This window comes from Sus scrofa, chromosome 7 (genome assembly GCF_000003025.6).
Source record: "Sus scrofa isolate TJ Tabasco breed Duroc chromosome 7, Sscrofa11.1, whole genome shotgun sequence".
Lineage (NCBI taxonomy): Eukaryota > Metazoa > Chordata > Mammalia > Artiodactyla > Suidae > Sus > Sus scrofa.
The window spans coordinates 36,903,108-36,921,754 of NC_010449.5; the positions used below are offsets into that span (position 1 = coordinate 36,903,108).

The 18,647-nt window shown below is 56.5% G+C and overlaps 1 protein-coding gene across 2 annotated transcripts in view; it reads right to left on the reverse strand.

The window, feature by feature from the left end:
- TFEB (transcription factor EB) overlaps nt 1-17,780 on the reverse strand; it is a 50,648-nt gene extending 32,868 nt beyond the window's left edge. The window contains exon 1 of one of the 2 annotated variants that reach the window (XM_021098672.1): nt 17,495-17,780. The gene's annotated coding sequence lies outside the window, so the exon portion shown is untranslated. Of the gene's footprint in view, nt 1-17,470 lie in introns of both variants that reach the window. The other variant, XM_021098675.1, reaches the window with a different exon arrangement.

Here is an 18,647-nt window from a genome sequence, read left to right on the forward strand (position 1 = left end):
TTTCCCTGGGAGCCGTCCACCGCCAGCAGAGGGCCTGGGATATTTATATCCCGGCTGCCATGCGCCAGATATCCGCTCCCATCCCCTTCCCTACCTGAAGCGGGGGCGGGCATCACAGGAGCGGGCAGGTTCAGAGACCACCACGCTCAAGGCAGAGCTGTACTGTGGCACTCAGACACTTGGCTTTCTCTCCCAACTCCCCATGGGACACTAGGAAACCATGCCCCCCGCCCCCCTCCCTTCATGTCTCACCCATGAACCAGGATCCTGGCATCAGCCAGACCGGCCCACTTTCTAGTTGACCAGGGGAGCAGAGACCAGACGGGGCCAGCAAGATACTAAAGGGCAGACGTCCAATGTGGGGGGCCAGTCGGAACTTGGGAGTGGGAACCATGCCAGATGCACAGCCAGGGGGTCCCCTCATTTCTTCCGCGTTCTTCCCTCATCACCCCCAGAGGTGCTTAGACCTGCTAGGCTCATGGACATCTGTACGTGAATTGAAGATCAATAGAGCACATGCGCACAGGGTGTCAGAGCTGGACCTCCCAGTAACTGTAGGTGATAGAAAAGGTGATGAGGAGTTCCCGCTGTGGCACAGTGCGTTAAGAATCCAACTGCAGCGCCTCAGGGCGCTGCAGAGACCCAGGTTCAACCCCTGGCCTGGGGATTGAACATAAAGAGAAACAGAAAGAAAGAAAAAGTGACGAAAGTCACTCTGCAGTTGAGGAGACCGAGGCTCCGAACACTTGCTAGAGGCCCCACAGCTGGGACAAAGCCTCATCACCCTCTACCAGCCGGGAAGCATCTCCCAAGAGCCCCATCTCCCAGCAGCACCCAGAAGGAACTGGGCACCCTTGAATACTGCTGAGAGGCAAAGGGAAGGGACCAGAAAAAGGTGTGGAGCCTTTCGGAAGGGAGCAGCATCTCTGTTAGAGGTAACTGCAGAGATCTGGGAAAATCATTTCCTAGGTCTCAGCTTCTCCCTCTGGAAAATGGAGTTTTGAACACAAGCCTTTGATATCCGGAGTATATCATGACCACAAATTAGAAATGCATAAGGCATATTAGCGTATCAAAGGCTCTGACAAGTCCTGCAGCAAAGCAACCCAAAACCCATTTTCCTTTTTTTTTTTTTTTGACTCAGCCCTCTCCCACACCTGCTTGATCACCAAACCTTTCCACAGAACACACCTTGGGAAATGATGGAGTACTTCTCAGCTCAGCAATTCAAATGCCTGCACAGGCCAGCAGGAAACATGAAAGCCTGAAGCAAGCCCAAGGAAAACACATGTAGACCTGCAGTTAGCTCCAAGGCCTGAAAAATTCCTGGTAGCTCTGGGGGTGCAAGAGCCTAGCACTTCTGCTCCATGAAGGCCTCCCTCAGGACCCATTCAGAGTTTTGATCCCTTCTGAGCCTCAGCGATTCCGTTGAGAAGGGCAGGCAAGGGGTCCGTACCCTACGCCACACAGCTGAGGACATGGGACCCAGGGAGGCCAGGGAATGGGCCCAGGGTCACACAGTGGCTCACTGGTGCAGGCAGGAGAGATGGTGTCCTAGGAACTAAGCACTTGACTGCCACGATCTCACATCATTCTCTCAACAAGGCTCTGAGGAGGGCACTGGAGTTATGCCCCATTTCACAGAGCAAGAAAGGAACGATCAGAGAGGTGCGGGCTCTTGTCCAAGGTCACAGCTAACACGTGCTACTGGATTTCAACCCTGGCAGCCTGAATCCAGAACTCATGCCCTCGGCCCAGCTCTGCCATTCACTAGCTAGGGAGAGAGTGAAAACCACTCTGAGCCTCAGTTCCTCACCTATAAAATGGGATGGTAAGAAGACCTGCACGTTAGGTTATGATGAAGATTAAATTTGCAAATATACATTAGTGGTTGGCACAGTGCCTGGCACACAGTAGGTGCTCAATAAATGTGACCACTGATTAAAAACCACGTCCTACTGTGGGAGCTCATGCCTGAGCTCTACGCTCTGTGCTGGGCAGGCTCAAAGCCACCCACAGCTTCCTGGAAATTGACCTCTGCCAATACGTCCCTGGGCAAGACCCCCTCCACCTGGCATCACAGGCCCCCATGGGGTGCTCCATGTGGGTGGGGGCTCTGGAGGCTGGGTTTCCCAGACTCCAGCCAAACCTGGGTGTCATCCTCTGGGGCCTCTAACAGGCCACCTCCCCCTCAGAGCCGGGGACATCCCCAGCTCACCCTAGGTCACAGGCCTTTCCCCACCCTTGCCCCAAGGCCACAGGTTGTGGCGTGGAGAGATGGGGGCTCTCCAGGCATCTGACATCCTCGTGACCTGCCCTGGCCCTGCCAGACTTGGAGACAACAGTCACGACCGCCCAGAGCTCACCACACTTCCTGCAGGCAGCTCCCCCTCATTGGGTCACAAGAAGCATCACCACCCAGACAGCCGCCTGCTACTCGTATGCCCACTTTACAGATGAAGAAATGGAGGCCCGACTTACCCCAGGCAGGGATCTGAGTCATAGAAAGACTTCTGGCTCCTGGACCAGGGCTCAGGCTCCCCACAGCCAGCTGCGGCAGCAAAAAGGCTCAGGAGGCGCCCAGAAGCCAAGGGGAAGAGAGAAAGTGTCTGAGCCCTGGATCTCACCCCATCACTGCTGATCCTGCAAGTCTTAGGGTTGGGCGAGCATCAGTAAACCTGAGTGCTCCTCTACCCCACCTCACCCAGTGTCCTGAGATGACCTTCACCCTCAACTCTGGGCAGACCCGGCCGGGCAGCTCTCCAATGACGGGGGCCCCCACCAGAGGGGCTCTCTATCTCCAGATCCCCAATAAACCCCTCACCCCAGGCATAGCCTCCTCTCGCTGTTCCCACCCCACACGTGTCATATGCCAGGAAGCCCTCCCTGACCACCCCTTGTTCCCTGCCTCTGATGACCCCACAGGGCCCCTCACCAAGCCACCTTGCTAAGAATTGGGCCCTGATGCCCCCAGTCTGGCTCCCACATGTGGCGCTGGGTGTCACACCCGGTAGGGCCCTGTAAATGTTATCAAAGAGGAGGGAGATCATCTCTCAGTCGGTGGCCCCAAATATTTTGATCATGATGCACAGAAAAGTTTATTTGACCCAGTATACACACACACACACACACACACACACACACACACACACACGGAGTGTGTGTACACATACACATGAAACCAAAAAAAAAAAAAAAAAAAAAAGTGGTACAGGCGTTCCCATTGTGGCTCAATGGAAACGAATCTGACTAGTATCCATGAGGACGTAGGTTTGATTCCTGGCTTCGCTCAGTGGGTTAATGACCTGGCATTGCTATGAGCTGTGGTGTAGGTGGCAGACATAGCTGGGATCCTGCATTGCTGTGGCTGTGCCGTAGGCCAGTGGCTACAGCTCTGATTCGATCAGTATCCTGGGAACCTCCATATGCTGCAGGTGCTGCCCTAAAAAGACCGAAAAAAAGAGGGGGGTACAAAACAACACTTATCAATCCTGTGGAATATTCTTTTTCATTTAATTCATTATTCCTTGTCATTTCAGTTTCATTGAGGCCCACTAAGCTGACGTCATGGCCCGATTAGGGTCCAGTCAGTGACTCTGATGCACACAGTTCAGAGAACAGCCCTCCCAGGCTATCCGCGCAGCCTGGCTCCCAGCCTGGCACGTGACCCGCCGTGTAACAGGTGCCTGAGACAGGCGTCCGTTTGGTGGAGACGTACTCCAGCCAGGCCTATGCTAAGCATTTTATCATGGTATCTCATTTCATCCTCACCATCATCTCAGGAGGAAGGGACTCTGAGGAATGTTACTTGTGAGGAAACCGACGCCAAGGTCACACAGTAAACGGCTCAGGCGGGATTCAAAGCCAGGCTGCCTGAGTCTGGAGCCATATTCAAACCACGGCAGCAGCCTGCGCCCAGGTGTGTGGTCCTCTTCTCGAAAGTCCACTCTTGGGCAGGAAGCTCAGCCCAAGGAAGTCCACTCCCTCCAAACATAAAACAAAAACAAAAACCTGTTCCCTATATGAACAGCATTCTTTGTATCTGTGGACTGTGTGATGGGAGATGGAACAGACAGGAGACAGGGCTCCCAGGCCAGCCCCCCTCCCTCCCCACCCACCTCCAGCCGAACCCAGAGAAGGGGCTGGGATGGGGCTGCGGGTCCACTCAGGGCTAAGGCAGAACGCGCTGCTGTGTCCTGTCTGATGTCACTTGACGTCTCTGTGCCTCTACCTCCTCATCTGCGACCTCACAGGGGAACGGGGAGGGTCTAAGGGGCTGGTATGGGTCCAGCATTTGGCACAGTGTCTGTCTGACGTGGAGCGAGGCCTGGAACCATGAGCTCTTCTCCTCCCCACCCACCCGTCCCCACTCAGATCCCCACCATCAGAAATACCCCCGGCGGCGCTGTGCTGCTGCACACAAACGTGCCCCCATGCAGGTCCCAGGTCAACCTGGGCAGGGCACCCGCTCACTGGCTGCAGGTGCTGTTCGACATTCTAGGCGAACGAAGTCTTTTAATCCTCAGGATGACCCCCACACGATGGGCACTGTCATTGTCATTTCCATGCTTCAGAAGAGGAAGCTAAGGCACCAGGATGACCCAGCTGCAAAAGCAGCTGGGCCAGGATTCGAACCAAGTGGCCCGGCAGGGTCTGCTCCCAATCCTGATGCCCCCAGGGCTACGAGGCTCCTCGGAGGTGGGGCCGGCACTCAGCTCCTCCGACTTTGCACCATCCCACGCTCCCCCGGGCCCATGCCCCTGCACCACCTGCTCCCCCAGCCCTGACCCTGCTTGAAAGATACCCCCTGCCAGCCTCACCCCCACTCACCCACCTCCCCAGACACCCAGACACGCACGCACGCATGCGCATACACGTACACATACCCACATACCTGGGCCAGGGCGGCCCCCTGGAAGGAGGCCCCCAGGAAGGCTCAGCTCCTCTGGGGGCCAGAGCCCAAGGCCGTGCCCCTGCCCCTGCCCCAGCACCGGCCCCAGTTTCCTCATTTTCCCCAGGGCTGTTTCTCACCCAGCCCCCTGCACCTTGGCCGGAGAGGAAGTTGCACAATCCCCTGGGAGCTGCAAATGTGGCTGAGGATTACTCACAGCACAGAGGGAACCACACGCCCGGAAGGCCTCTCACACCCACAGCTCTCCCCAAGGCAGCCGGGTCCCCGCTCCCGTCTCACAGACCCTGGGGCTCCAGGCCACCGATAGTGTCCCTTCCTGCTCCCAGATGGAGGCCCTGCCAGCCCTACCACCCACACAGCCCGGCCTCACGGGGCCCCAGGCCATGTGGCCCCTGCACCAAGATGGCCAGGCACCAACTTGCAGGGGCCCTAATAGGTGCCGTGCAGGCCAAAGCCTAAGCCACCCATCCTGTCCCACCTGGCGACCTGCGTCCTCTCGGTCAGAGGCCCTGAAGCTTCTGATGGATGGACCTTCCTGACGGACCCCTACCTAGGACCTCGGCCTTCAGCCTTGCCAGCGCCTCCAGACACCCACTTCATAGTCTGCCTCTAGCCCACCTTGCAAAAGGACCCAGCAACCAAGCACATTCCTGCGAAGCCCTGCGGGGATCTGAGCTACCACACGATTTCCACTTGTGGCAAAATGTTCTTGCTACACATGCAATTTCAAAGGTTCCTCAGCCCCCAAAGCACTTCTCTAACCACCTGCAACCCGACATTTGGCATTTCGCTAGCGTTTCTCCCTGGTGGCTCAGGGATTCCCATCTTTGGTAGCTAGATCCCACTTGTCCAGAGAGGCTGGCAGTCCCTGAGCTGTTATCAGTCATGGACTCCTCAAGGTGGATGAGTTTACTGGGCCCTTTCCTGAGCACAATGTCTCGGGAAGGGATGGTGTAGTGGACGGAAGGCTAGGCAGGCCCTGGCTCCTGCCTCACCGGGTCCAGAGAGGCCCGGAGCGCTCTCACCCAGACTTTGACCCAATCCCGAGCCCTCCGTGGGATAGCAACTTCTGGAAAGGACCCAGAGGGTGAGTAGGAGCCTGGCCTGAGTGGGCAGAGCCCCTAAGGATGACCTCAGGCTCCCACCCTTCACCGCCCAGACTTGCAATGGGCCTCTGATAAGGAGCAAGATAAGCACCTCTTATCAAACCACACAACCTTGGACTCCCACCCAGCTGAGGACAAAGTCAGAAATGGTTTTATCAGGGCCCCAGAGCTCTGCAGAGAGCCCCTCATTTCTGCAGCCCTCATCAAAAGGCTGAGGCCCTCAGGGCAGTGCCCCCACAGCCCTCTGAGGCCTGGAGGAGCGGGGGAACTAGGGCCCAGGCTTGCAGCCCGGTCACCTGATGCCTCCAGCTCAGTGGATGGGGAGCTCAGTGGAGGGGAAGGGCCCAGGCTGGACCCCCTCCCCCGCTGGAAACAACAGCCATGGGCCTCTTGGCAAGAATGCTTCCCCAGGAGACTACACAGCTCCCCCCGCCACCCCCAGTCTCGACAACAACTGGCAAATGCGGGGGGAGCAACCCTGGCCACCCTCATTTTTAGATGAGGAGACAGAGGCCCGAAGCACTTAGTGATTCGCCTCAGGCCATGCGGCAAGTTCACGGGCAAATCTCAGGTTCCTGGCTCCTTTCCTAGATCAGAGTTTCTCAACCTCAACACGACTGACACTTGGGGCCAGATAACTCTCTGGTGTGGGGGCCGCCCTGAGCATTTTAGGATGTTGGGCAGCATCCTTGTCCTCTACCCACCAGATGCCAGGAGCATTCCCCGAGCTGTGACAACTAAAAATGTCATCAGACGTTGCCAAATATCCCCTGGGAGGAAAAATCACCCCCAGCTAAAAACGACTGCCCTAGAAGGACCCGAAAGCTGGGCGCCTGCCAATTCCTTTTTTTTTTTTTTTCAGTTCCAGTCGTTTTTATTTATTCATTTATTTGTTGATTTTTATTATGATTGACTTACAATGTTCTATCCATTTCCGCTGTACAGCAAAGGGCCGCATTCATACATATACATACATTCTTTTCCTCACATCATCCTCCTTCATGTTCCATTACAAGTGATTAGATATACAGTCCCCTGTGCTATACAGGCAGGATCTCATTGCCCGTGCACTCCAAATGCAAGAGTTTATTGGAAGGGTATCTGCTGGAGCCCTAGATGGGCCAGGCGGGCAGGCCTGAGGGTGCTCACAAGTCCCCTGTGGGCTCAGTACCGCCTGGGCTCAGCTGTTCCATTGGTGGGCACGGCCACTTGAGAATCTCGTCCCCAGACCAACTTCGCACTCCCAACCTGTACATATACTGAATGCCTCCCTGGCATTCAATATTTCAATGGTCTTCCAATTATTTTGTTCACACACTCCTGTGATCAATATAAGCATCTTCTCTCATACATTGCTTATAAATACCAGTGTGTGGCTATATCACGCATGCAAGTAAACATACACAAAAATAGACCTAGAAAAATGATGAGAAGGGAAATGTAAATTACACCCAGGAGAAGATACTGTTACACGCTCACCAGCAGGACAGAAATGAAACAGTCTACTGATACCAAGTGTTAATGAGGGTACAGAGCAATGGGATCCCGTAGGTGTCACCAGTGAGGAATAAATGGGTGCAACCACATAACACAGTATTTACTAAAGTTGAAAGAGGCATTGCATACCCTATACCCTGTGCTCTAGCAATTCCATGCCGGGTTCTACGGACTCTAGAGAAATGTATGCATCCGTGAACTAGGAAGAACATTCCAGGATGTTGTTATGGTACTGTTCACAGTAGCCAAAGAAGGAAAGCAAATGTCCATAAGCGGTGGGATGGATACAAATATGGTAACAAATTCATGCAGTGGAATACTATACAGCAGTGAAAATGAATGCAACTTCATGACACACAACAATGTGAATGGATCTCACAATGTGACAAAAGAATATGTTCAATGTCATCCTAGCTGGGTTAAATTCAAATTCAGGTGAAACTAAACCCGATTGCTCAAGGATGAAGATATTGGTGGTTACATGTTAAAAGGAGCAAGGAGCTGATTATCTTACGAGTCAGGATAGGAGTTTCCTGGTGGTTCAGTGGGTTAAGGACTCAGCATTGTCACTGCTGTTCAATCCCGGCCCAGGAACTTCCAGAGGTGGCTGGTGCGGCCAGAAAAAAAAGTCAGGAGAGTGGTTACCTCTGGGGGAAGGGTTAGGACTGAGCTGGGGCACACAAGCTGATTTCAGAATAAAGGTTACATTCAATTTCTTCATCTGGGTGGTAGTAACCTGGCTGTCCACTTTTCCAATTATTTATGACATTATCTGTGTAGGTTTGGGCTCTTTTTGATAATGATGCTATAGTTCATGATAAAAGAGGGGAGAAAAAGATGAGATATAAATACATAGAAATAGAAGCTCTAATATTTTTTTCTCATACCTGGCTTTGAAAACCATGATGATTAGGCCAAACAAATCTGACGAGAACCTAGAGTTGGTCACAGGTCTGGAGGAGCCAGTGACACCCAGGGCTGTCTGCTCAGGGGGCTTCTCCAGCTGGCCCAGGCTCTGGGCTGCCCCTCAGCCCACAGGAGCTGGGCACCATGGCCCCTTTCATCTCCCACCCACCCCAGGGCATCCCAACCACTACATGCCACCAGCCTGCCAAAAGCAGGGCACTGCATGAAGCTGGGCTCCTTCATAGCCCTCTGGGCCATCCCTCTGGGTGCCCAGCAGCAGAGCTCAAGGGCCCACACTGGGAAGGCCCTGGGAGAGCAGGGTAGGCCTCAGACACCCTCTAAATACACGGAAAGAAGGAAGGAGGCAGGGCAATGAAATGATGAGGATGGAGAAGAGGGGCCAGAGAGCAGGACAGGGAGATACACACCCCTTGAGGGCTGATGTTCAGACACCGTGGAACTAGATGGGGGTGGTCAGCGGGATGGGGGTACGGGGAGTGAAGAAGGAGGGGGAGGAAGAGGCCCCTGAGGAAGGGGAGCAGATCCACAGCCTCGGTCCCAAGCCTCAGGGCTCAGCACCAGGGGGGACAAAAGAGGCCTAAGCTGTTGGGCCCGATTTAGCACCACTTGCCCCAGGGCCCAGGGCTTCAAGTGACAGGTGGGTGGCTCAGGGCCCAGCAGCCTCTCTGCGGCCTCACCGCACCCTCGGCAGCCTCTAGGCCTCCAGGAAGGAAGGACCCTGTTCAGGAGAGAGGACCCAGGGAGCCAGAGCAATGCCCTTTCTGGGGCTCTGGGCATGGGAAGGGCTGAGCCAAGGTCTCTGTGCTGGCATGAACCCTTCTGTAAAAACTCTCTGAACTGGGAGTTCTCATTGTGGCTCAGTGGTGGCGAACCCAACTAGTATCCATGAGGACATGGATACGATCCCTGGCCTCTCACTCAGTGGGTTAAGGTTCCAGCATTGCCATGAGTCACTTTGGATCTAGTGTTGCCATGGCTGTGGTGTAGGCAGGCAGCTGCAGCTCCGATTGGACCCCCAGGCTGGGAACTTCCAAGTGCCGCAGGTGCAGCATTAAAACAAACAAACAAACAAAACACACACCTCTCTGGACCAAGGAAGAATACTCTGCAGACCAAAGGGCCACGCACCGATACACTGACAGTTAATTAGTCCACGGCTCTGGACTCGCCTACCGCACTCTGCCTTCTCTGTCCTCTGCAGTTACTGAAATTCCTCGCCAGGCTGTCAGCTTGAGGGGAGGAGCCGTGTCTTTCTTCCCACCCACCCTACTTGGCTGGCACAGTTCTAGGCACCCAGCGGGGGCTCATCCGTGCCTGCTGATCAACGGTGCCCAAGGCCACAGGGTGCTAGAGTGGGTCCCCGAGCTCCCTGAGCCGCTGTCCCCTCCTTTGACAGCACCAGGCAGCCTCTATGGCCCACGGCCCCACAGCTCCAGTCAGCCCACAGCAAAGCCATCTGGCACCACACTGGCAGGGGCAGCTGAGAACACACCTGGCTAGAGCAGGGCGGGGACGAGAGGCAGCAGGGGGTGGACAGGATAGTGTGTCACCTCCTGGCCACTCCACACCCCTCAAGGACTGTAGGGGCCCAGGGCAGGTGCTGTCCCCAAACCAATTATAAACAAGGCAGAGGACAGGCTGTGACTTCCCTAGGCAAACAGGAGAACACAAACCGGAGCTCCACCCCACAGACCCACTGGTAGAACTGGGGCGGGGGGGGGCGTGGGAGGAGGGTAGGGTGGCTGCAAGCTTTCCTGGGGGGGGACAGGCTGCGAGCCCTACACCAGAGCAAGGCTGGGCCGGGATCACTGCGGCAGAGTGGGGAGTTCCTCCCTGGGTCTTAGATGGAGATGCTCCTGCAGGGAGCATTTATGTGTCCTCGTTTCTGAGCATGTGACCGGGGTCCTTCACGCTCCCCGCAAGGAGTACCGAGCACCTTTATGACATGCAAGGCTCACTCCTAGGCACCCGGGATACTGTACCAAACAAGATCCAACTCCTGCGCTCAGAGTGACCTTGGAGGGGTCCCTTCATCTGTAAATGGATGGGCTCTGACTCCAAGCTCATCTCACTACCACTGCAAGGCTGCAGGACCCGTCACCACCTCTCGGCGGGCTCCACCCCAGCTCCCCCAGCTTCCAAGGACGACTCCATCCCCAGGGGCCCCAGGGCGAGCCACCAGGGTCACCCAACTCTCTGCTGCCCTCAAGGCCCAGGACCCCTCTAGAAGATGATGGAGGCTTCCCTACACCCACCGGTGCCCCCCGCCCGCCCCCCTCCCCTAATGTCTCCAGTCTGGGTGAGCAAAGGAGGAGGGAATGGCTGTTTTTTTGTGCGTGTTTTATCATTTTTATTATTAACAACAACAATAGAAAAGCAATTCAAACAGTGATCAGGAAGTTCCCATTGTGGCTCAGCGGGTTATGAACCAGACTAGTGTCCATGAGGACATGGGTTCAATCCCTGGCCTCACTCAGTGGGTTAAGGACCCGGCATTGCCATGAGCTGTGGTGTAGATCTCAGACGCGGCTCGGATCCCACATTGCTGTGGCTGTGACGTAGGCCGGCGGCTGCAGCTCCAGCTCCAATACCCCTAGACAGGGAACTTCCATATGCCACAGGTGTGGCCCTAGAAAACAAACAAACAAAAACAGTGATCAGATACCTTCCACGGGGAAGGAAAGTAAAACAACACGATGGGTCTTTCTATGGCCCCACTTGGGCAAAGTGAGGGGCTGCCTTGAACACCTCTGCCCTGAGGCCAGCACCGCTACTCTGGTTGCAAGCACTTTAGCAGGAGCTTCAGATCCTGGCCCTTATTCTGACGACCCTTGGGGCTATAGTGCGGTCCACCTCACCCTCCTTAAGCAGTAAATATTTCCTGAGCACCTGGCCAGAGGGTGGGGCCAGGACTGGACATTGGTCAGTTTAATGGGAGGTGGGGACAGACAGCCAGGGTGGGAGAGGGAGGGCTGACCATACCAGAGACCAGGGAGTCACTAAACGGTCTCAGGGTGGTCCCTGCCCCTGGGGACCTGGCTTCTGAAAGGAGACAGGCCTAAGAGGACCAAAGCAATCAGAGACTGAGGAAACAGATAGCTCAGGCCTGGGTAGTAGCAAAGCAGTAGATTCTCCAAGTGGGGTCCCAGGGCCAGAAGCATGAGCAGCACCTCAGAGCATGTCAGAACTGCAAATTGCAGACCTATTGGAAGTTGCAGACCTACTCAGTTAGAAACCCTGCGAGTGGGGTCTGGTGATCTGTTTTAACAATCCTGCAGGGGATTTTCTTTTTTTTTTTTTTTTAATGGTCGCACCCACCCATACAGAACTTCCCAGGCCAGGGATTTTGAATCTGAGCCGCAGCTGCAACCTATACCAGAGCGGCAGCAATGCTGGATCCTTAACCCACTGCACCAGGTCGGGGATCAAACCCGAGGCTGCCACGGAGACAATGCCTGATCCTTAACCTGCTGCACTACAGCGAGAGCTCCCATGCAGGGGATTCTGATGCCTACTCAAATTTGAGAACCACTGCCCTAGAGACAGAGCATCAGAATCTTCAGGAGAAATTCCTTCCTTTCTTTATGTCTTTCCCTCTCCCTTTCTTTCTCTCTTTCTTTCTTCCTTTCTTTCTCTCTCTCTCTCTCTCTCTCTCTCTTTCTTTCTTTCTTTCCTTCTTTCTTTTTTTTTTTTTAATATTGATGCCTAGTCCCCTTCCCCAAGACTCAGATGCAAGGGTAATTGTGAAGAGCTCCCCAAGTCATCATCACATCCAGCCAGAGCCACAGTAGGATGGAGCTGTCCCCTGGTCTCCTGGAAAGGTTTGCCTTCATAGATAGACGATTTGGTTAGAGGGAGGGAAGCAGGGGAGGGGGTGCCAGGAGAAGGGACCAGCGTGAACAAGGGCTGAGAAGAGGGGCTAGGGATCACGGGTTTCTGGACGGTCTGTTGGAATTGCTGGATGACTCCGCATGGCATCATATTTGACTCCGAGAACCGGCTGTGCAATAAGAGCCAGGAAGGCAGCCTGCTCCCAAGGAAGCTGCACCAGGGTACAGATGACCAGACCTCATTTCTGGACTTCTCCTTATGCCCGCATTTAAGAGACATGAAACAAAACTGGGGATGCCTCTGCCTCTTGCTTCTGCCCCTCTCAGCTGCCCTCTGCCTTCACCCACTGCCCCACCACTCCATAGCCTGCAAAGCACTTGCTATGGGCACAGTAAGGCCCAGATCCTGCTTATCGCTGGGATTTCATCTTGCCTTTAGTGATCATGGGACCACTGGGGTGGGTGTCTCTGGTGCAGAGTGCAGGAGGGGAAGGCAGTGGGAGGGCGGCGGTGGAGGTGGGGGGTGGGGGCTCCAGTCAGGAGCGCTTGCAAGTGGCCTGGCCAGATGCTCTCCAAGGAGTCCCAAGGGGCAGGGCAGGGCAGGGCAGGGCAGGGCAGGGGTGGATGTGCTGCAGGCATCACCAAATCTGGTATCTTAATTGTGGAGACCAGGGCTGGGTGCGGAACAGCGGGAATCTGCAAAGGCTGCGTCAGGCATTTTGCTTGAGGATGTTAGACGCATGGGGGGCAGGGGCGGGGAGGCTGTTTATAACCCATAGGTAGGTCTTTGTTTCTCCCCTAGAGCTCTCTATGCCTCTATTTCCTCACCTGGAAATGAGAAATAATAAAGAAATAAATACGTTACAGGAGTTAATTATGACAATTAACATTTTTGGAGCCCGGCACTAAGTCCCGGATGCTCAGTGAGCGCCAAATACTTAGCCCTCCCTAGGGCACTGCTAGGTCGGTGCTGTTCCACAGGTCCCTCTCAAGGTGTGGAAACGGAGGCACAGCAGCTGGCCCAGGGTCACACAGCTAGCAGGTGCAGAGCCGGGGTTCCTGGCCCTGGAGCCCGTGCTCTCCACTGCCCCCCTGGCTAGGGTACCCTTCTCCCGGTGCTCAATATAGGGTGGCTATGGCTCTGTCACAAGGAAAGTTGGCTGGTCGCTCCATGGGGCCAGGCTTTAGTGAAAGCTCTACTGAATGAACTTCAGCGCCTCCCCAACCCTCGCCGCCGCCCCCCACCCTCCAGCTCCCTTGCACCCTACCCCCACTTTCTGAAGCCTCGCCTGTCTGGATGCCTTGCTCAGACCAGTAGAAGGCGCTCCCTCTAGGGGACCCCACAGATGATCCAGGTTCACAGGTGCTGAAACAGAGGCTGAGAGAAGCAGGGCCCTCCCTCGACACACAGCCTGTCAGCATGGGGTCTCCTGGTTCTTCTCCATCTTCCGCCACAGCTGTCTCGTTCTCACCCAAGAGTCCCCACAGCCCCTTTTGCCCCCTCTTTTTAGGGCTGCACCCATGGCACATGGAGGTTCCCAGGCTAGGGGTCGAATGGGAGCCGTAGCTGCCGGCCTACACCACAGCCACAGCAAGACTAGATCTGAGCTGCGTCCGTGGCCTACACCACAGCTCATGGCAACACCGGATCCTTAACTCACTGAGCAAGGCTAGGGATCAAACCTATGTCCTCATGGATACTAGTCGGGTTCTTAGCCCACTGAGCTGCGGGCACTCCCACCACAGCCTTTTCTCCATGTCTGATTAAACAAGTGCCTGCTGAGGCCTTCATTGCAAGGGAGTGTTTGAGGTATCCAAGGAGACCCAGGAAGCCTCGTCTGAATCCCTCTCCTCCCCACACCGTCAAGACAGCTCTTGCCAGGGGTCCTTGGTCACCTGTCAGCAGCTCAGAAGAGCAGCCAGGAGACAGGCGTGTCCTGGGGCAGGGGTTTCAGCAAGCCCCACCCCTGCTCAGAGCTGGAGACCTCGGGTGGGGAAAAAGAAGGTTCCGGCACCACCACATCTCTGCTCTGCCTGGAAAACCCCGAGGGGGTCTTCTGCAGGGACTGAGAACGTGAATTCTGGAACCAGTTGGGCCTGGGTTAGAATCCCTACCATTTTCAGGCTGTGTGACTTCAGGCAGCCCCGCCTAACTTCTCTGACCCGAGATAATAATCCCTACCTTATTCTGAAGATTAAATACACCATGAATGTTGGCAACTATTGTTCATAACTAACTTTTATTACAGTATTGCTCTATTAGAGCATAAAGAGGACGGATGGATATTCTATTAATATTCTGTTGTTGTTACACTCACATAGACATGCATAGACACACTTCACCTATATACATGTACCTAAATACTTATAATCTCATAACCACACACGCAAACTCCCATTAATTGCACACATCCCACCCTGACATACAGAGCAGCATGGTGGACTCACCATGTACCAGGCACCTGGCTCCTCAAAGTCACCTGCCAAGTGTGTGCAATTTTATCTCTCTCTTTTCAGATGAGGATACACGCGTTACACGCAAAAATGAGCACTGTATCCTGGGATATGGACACTTCTGGAAGCTCTGGGAACCCTGAACTTCCTCCCTCTGCAGAGGAAGCCAACCCCATTTCCATGGTCATCTCCAGGGCAGCCCCATGCTGGGCCCCCAGTGCTGACTGCCTTCCATCCCTAGGACAAAGGCCCAACCTGGCTTTCATGCCAGCTGCGGTTGGGGAAACCCCTGCTGCAGGCAGAAACCAAGTTGACTTTGAAAAGGAAGAGACAGAAGCCAGGGGATGGCTGGGCCACTCCCTGTGGGGGCAGGTGCTAAGTAACTCCATAAACTCTGTCTAATGATGCAATTACAGCCATAAACAGAACCCCAGGAGGGATGGGGCCAGAAGCCAGACCCTCAAAGGGCAGCCAGGCCTGAGGGGTGGGAGGCCCCTCCCACCTGCTTTCCAGCTGAGAGGCGGAAAGGGAGGCTTCACTGGCCACTGGGGGTGAGACGGGGAACCTCCATCACCCCAGAACCCTAGCTGGGCTCCTGCCAGCCCTGGCCGGCCCTCCTCGCCACCTCTGACTGTGAGTGACCAGGCCATCAGCCCGCAGATGGAGAGATCACCTGAGGAGGTGTCCCCAACCCCAGCACCCTCTCCACGGGGCCTGGAACCAGGAGACCCGGGTTCCCATCTGGCTGCCTTTCAGAGAGCAGAGCTGAGGGCAAAACAGCACTGCAGCTGGAACCGGCCTTGTAAACTGTAAGCAACGTTGGCTGCCCTCCCAGACAAGCAGAGCGCAGAGTCACCCCAAACAGTCATTCATTTACACTCTCTGCTTCCCAGTTCTCCCTTCCCAGGACGCAGGCAGAAAGAAGGGGACCGAGAGAGTTGCTACTGTTCCCAAGCCCGGGGAACTGAGGCATGGTCCCAGCACACCTCAGACCACCCGGTAGGTAGGGCTGAAGGCAGCCAGCCCTTCCCTGCTATGACCTCCTCTGGCCAGCCTGTAACTAGTGCTGGTTGGCTGGCTCCCAGACTGTGACCTCCCCGAGGGCAGGGCCTGGGGGCTGTCTCAGGCTGGGCACAGTGAAGGGCTCAGGGGGAACAAGCCAAGGACCCAAGAACTGCATTCTGATCTGCGGGGACCTGCAGGTGGCAGCCCTGGAGGACACCAGAGACCAACCCCCTACCTCCCCCTCCACCCCTAGTTACCCAAGGATGCCAGGTCTTGGGCCAGTGCAATTTCAGCCAGGAAGGTCCTGAGCCCACATCTCAGAGGTATCACCGGGGAGGCCTGCCCCAGCCTTGACCTCTTCCTCACTCGACTAAGCACCCCTCATTCAGGGTGGGAGGCGGTGGGAGCTGGGCGGCAATTTACGGACACTTCCTCAGGGAACGCTAAGCCAAAGCGCTAAAGTTTAGCCCAGAAACTGTTCGCTCAGAACCATCCCCCAGAACGGACGGGGGGGAGGGGGGAGGACGGCAGGCGCGGATCGGGCATCGGAGAAATACTCGGCGGTGAGGTGCTGGCTGAAATGAGGAGAGAGTGGGGGAGCCCTGGGCTGTGCGGGCGCTCGCGCAGACGAGCCCCGCCCCGAGCGCCCTCCCTCTCTCTCCCTGGGCGCGGGGCTGGGGCGCACCAGGCGGCTGCGGCGCGAACCTGCTCGCGCAACCCTGAGCAGCTCGGGGCAGCCGTGCGTGAAGCCAGAACCCCGGGCGGGAGGGGGCCGAGGGGCGGGGGCGCCTAGCTGGCATCAGCCCGCTCCCTTCGAGGAGGCGATTAGCTGATCGGGGTACCGGGAGGGGGGAGAAGGAGCGCTGACTTGGGGGCGGGACAGCCTCGGGTTGGGCGGTGCGGACTCAGGGACTCGGGGGAAGGGGGCGTGTTTTCCGGGATTCGGGACTGAGACGGAGGGGGGGTACTCGGAAGGCGGGCAGATGGCTGGGAGTTCCAGGGAAGGCAGAATCCGGGGCGCGCGGTGGGTGAGCTCTGGGGTTGGGGTCCCCTAAGGTCATGGAATAACGCAAGAGGGAGAAAAAGACGGCGCTCGGGGATGCCACAGGACGCGGGTAGGGGCGGCTTCTTCTAGAGACGAGGGGGAGGAAGGGACGGGAAGGGAGGGAGAGATGGTACTTCCACCACCCCCCCCCCCCAGCAGCCCAGCCCCCGGGGCGTGGCGCCGCTCCGGCCCTCCCACTCCCCGGACCATCCAGGCAGGGCCTGGCCTGGCCGGACTCGTCCCCCGCACACCTCCCCTACCTCCGGCTCCCTCCCCCGTGCCACCCGCCCCAGCCGCGTCCGGTGGAGAAGAAGTGGGCGCAGGGCCCACACGCCCTCAAACTTCTTGCAAGTTCACTCCCACGCCTCCCGCCCCTTAGACTCCCAGCTCCCGGGCCGGGAAGGCCCATGCCCGCCCCGGCCCCTCCCGCCTGGTTACATAAGGTCTCAGAGAAGCCGCCCCCCGGCCCAGGCCTGAAGGGAGGGGCTGGAGGGGCTCCCGAGCACCGCGGGCAGCGCCGCCCCGGCCATGCGCCGGGCGTCCCGGGCTAGACAGACAGCGGGGCGGGTGGCAGAGCGGCGCACACGGTCTCGCTCCCCTTTCTAGCCGACACCCCCACCCACCCACCTGTCTCCCGGACCCACGGGATCGGAGCAGGGGAGCCTGGGTCGGGGGTTCCGGGCCCTCCGCTCACCTCTTGCCCCCTGGTACCGCTCACCTATCTCTGAAGGTCAATCCGTCCGCCTCCCGCGCCCCGCGGCTCTGGCAACTTGTCCCAAGTTCAGGTGTCCGGCCCGTGAGCTGCGCCGGCCGCCCCCTCCCGGGCTCCTCCGGCTCCGCGCCACTAGGGAGGCCCGCCCAGTCTGCCCTTCCCTCTGCAGTCGGCGCCGCCGCCTCTCCCTACGTCCAGCCTGCGGCCGCCGCCTCCGCTGTCACCGAGCCCCGCGCCCGGCGCCGGGGCTCCTGCTGTCACTCGGCATCCACTTCCCGCCGCGCCCGGCAGAGGGCAGCATCGGATACTGCGGCCCCGCCCCGCCCCGCCCCGCCCCTCGCCGGCCTGCCGCGATGTCCGCTGGGAAATGTAGTCCTCCCTGCGGCTCCGATAGGCACGCCGGGATTTGTAGTACCGCTCTAGTCCAGCCTCCTATAGGGACTTGGCATTTAATTTGGAAACTTTGTTCCAATTCGTTTCTATCCCTTGTGCAAGTTTTCTTTCTCTTTTCAGTAAGTGATGTCCGAACCACAGCTTACTACAGTACACCCTGTGGCCCATCTGACCCCCAAGGAGAGGCCTACAGCAGGAGTCTAGGAAAATTAGTTGTAGAGTTCCAGATGGTGTGCTGTTGCCATAGAAACCCTCTCTGTCAAACCTCAGTTTCCCTCCTAGTTTGGAGTGGGGTACCAGGCCTGGATCTTGAGCATAAGGGACAAGTTTGGTCAGTGTGGTGAAGGAAATATGACTGTAAAATTGAGCCCACCTCCCCTCCCATGAGTTCTCCATTTATACCCTCTTCCCACATAGACCTCATTAGCCCAATCTTGTAGGTACCCCACCACCACCACCACCACCACCGCCATGTGGCCGAACAGAAATTTCCTGCCTGCTGGAAGTTACAGGATACTGAGCTATCTATCATTCTCTGCTTTCTCCTCCTCTCCATACCATCTTGTCCCCCCACCCCACCCCATGTCCTAAGGATTACAAGGATGATGTCCAGAAGGACAAGACCTCTTGCTCATGTGGTTAGAACAAAAAGGCTTGATTTTCATTTTCATGTAATTCAAGTAGCAAAGTCCATGGTTAAGAGCCAGGCCCTGGGACATAGGAGTCTGAGTGAAGATATGATCAGCTTGACTCAACCCAGATCTTT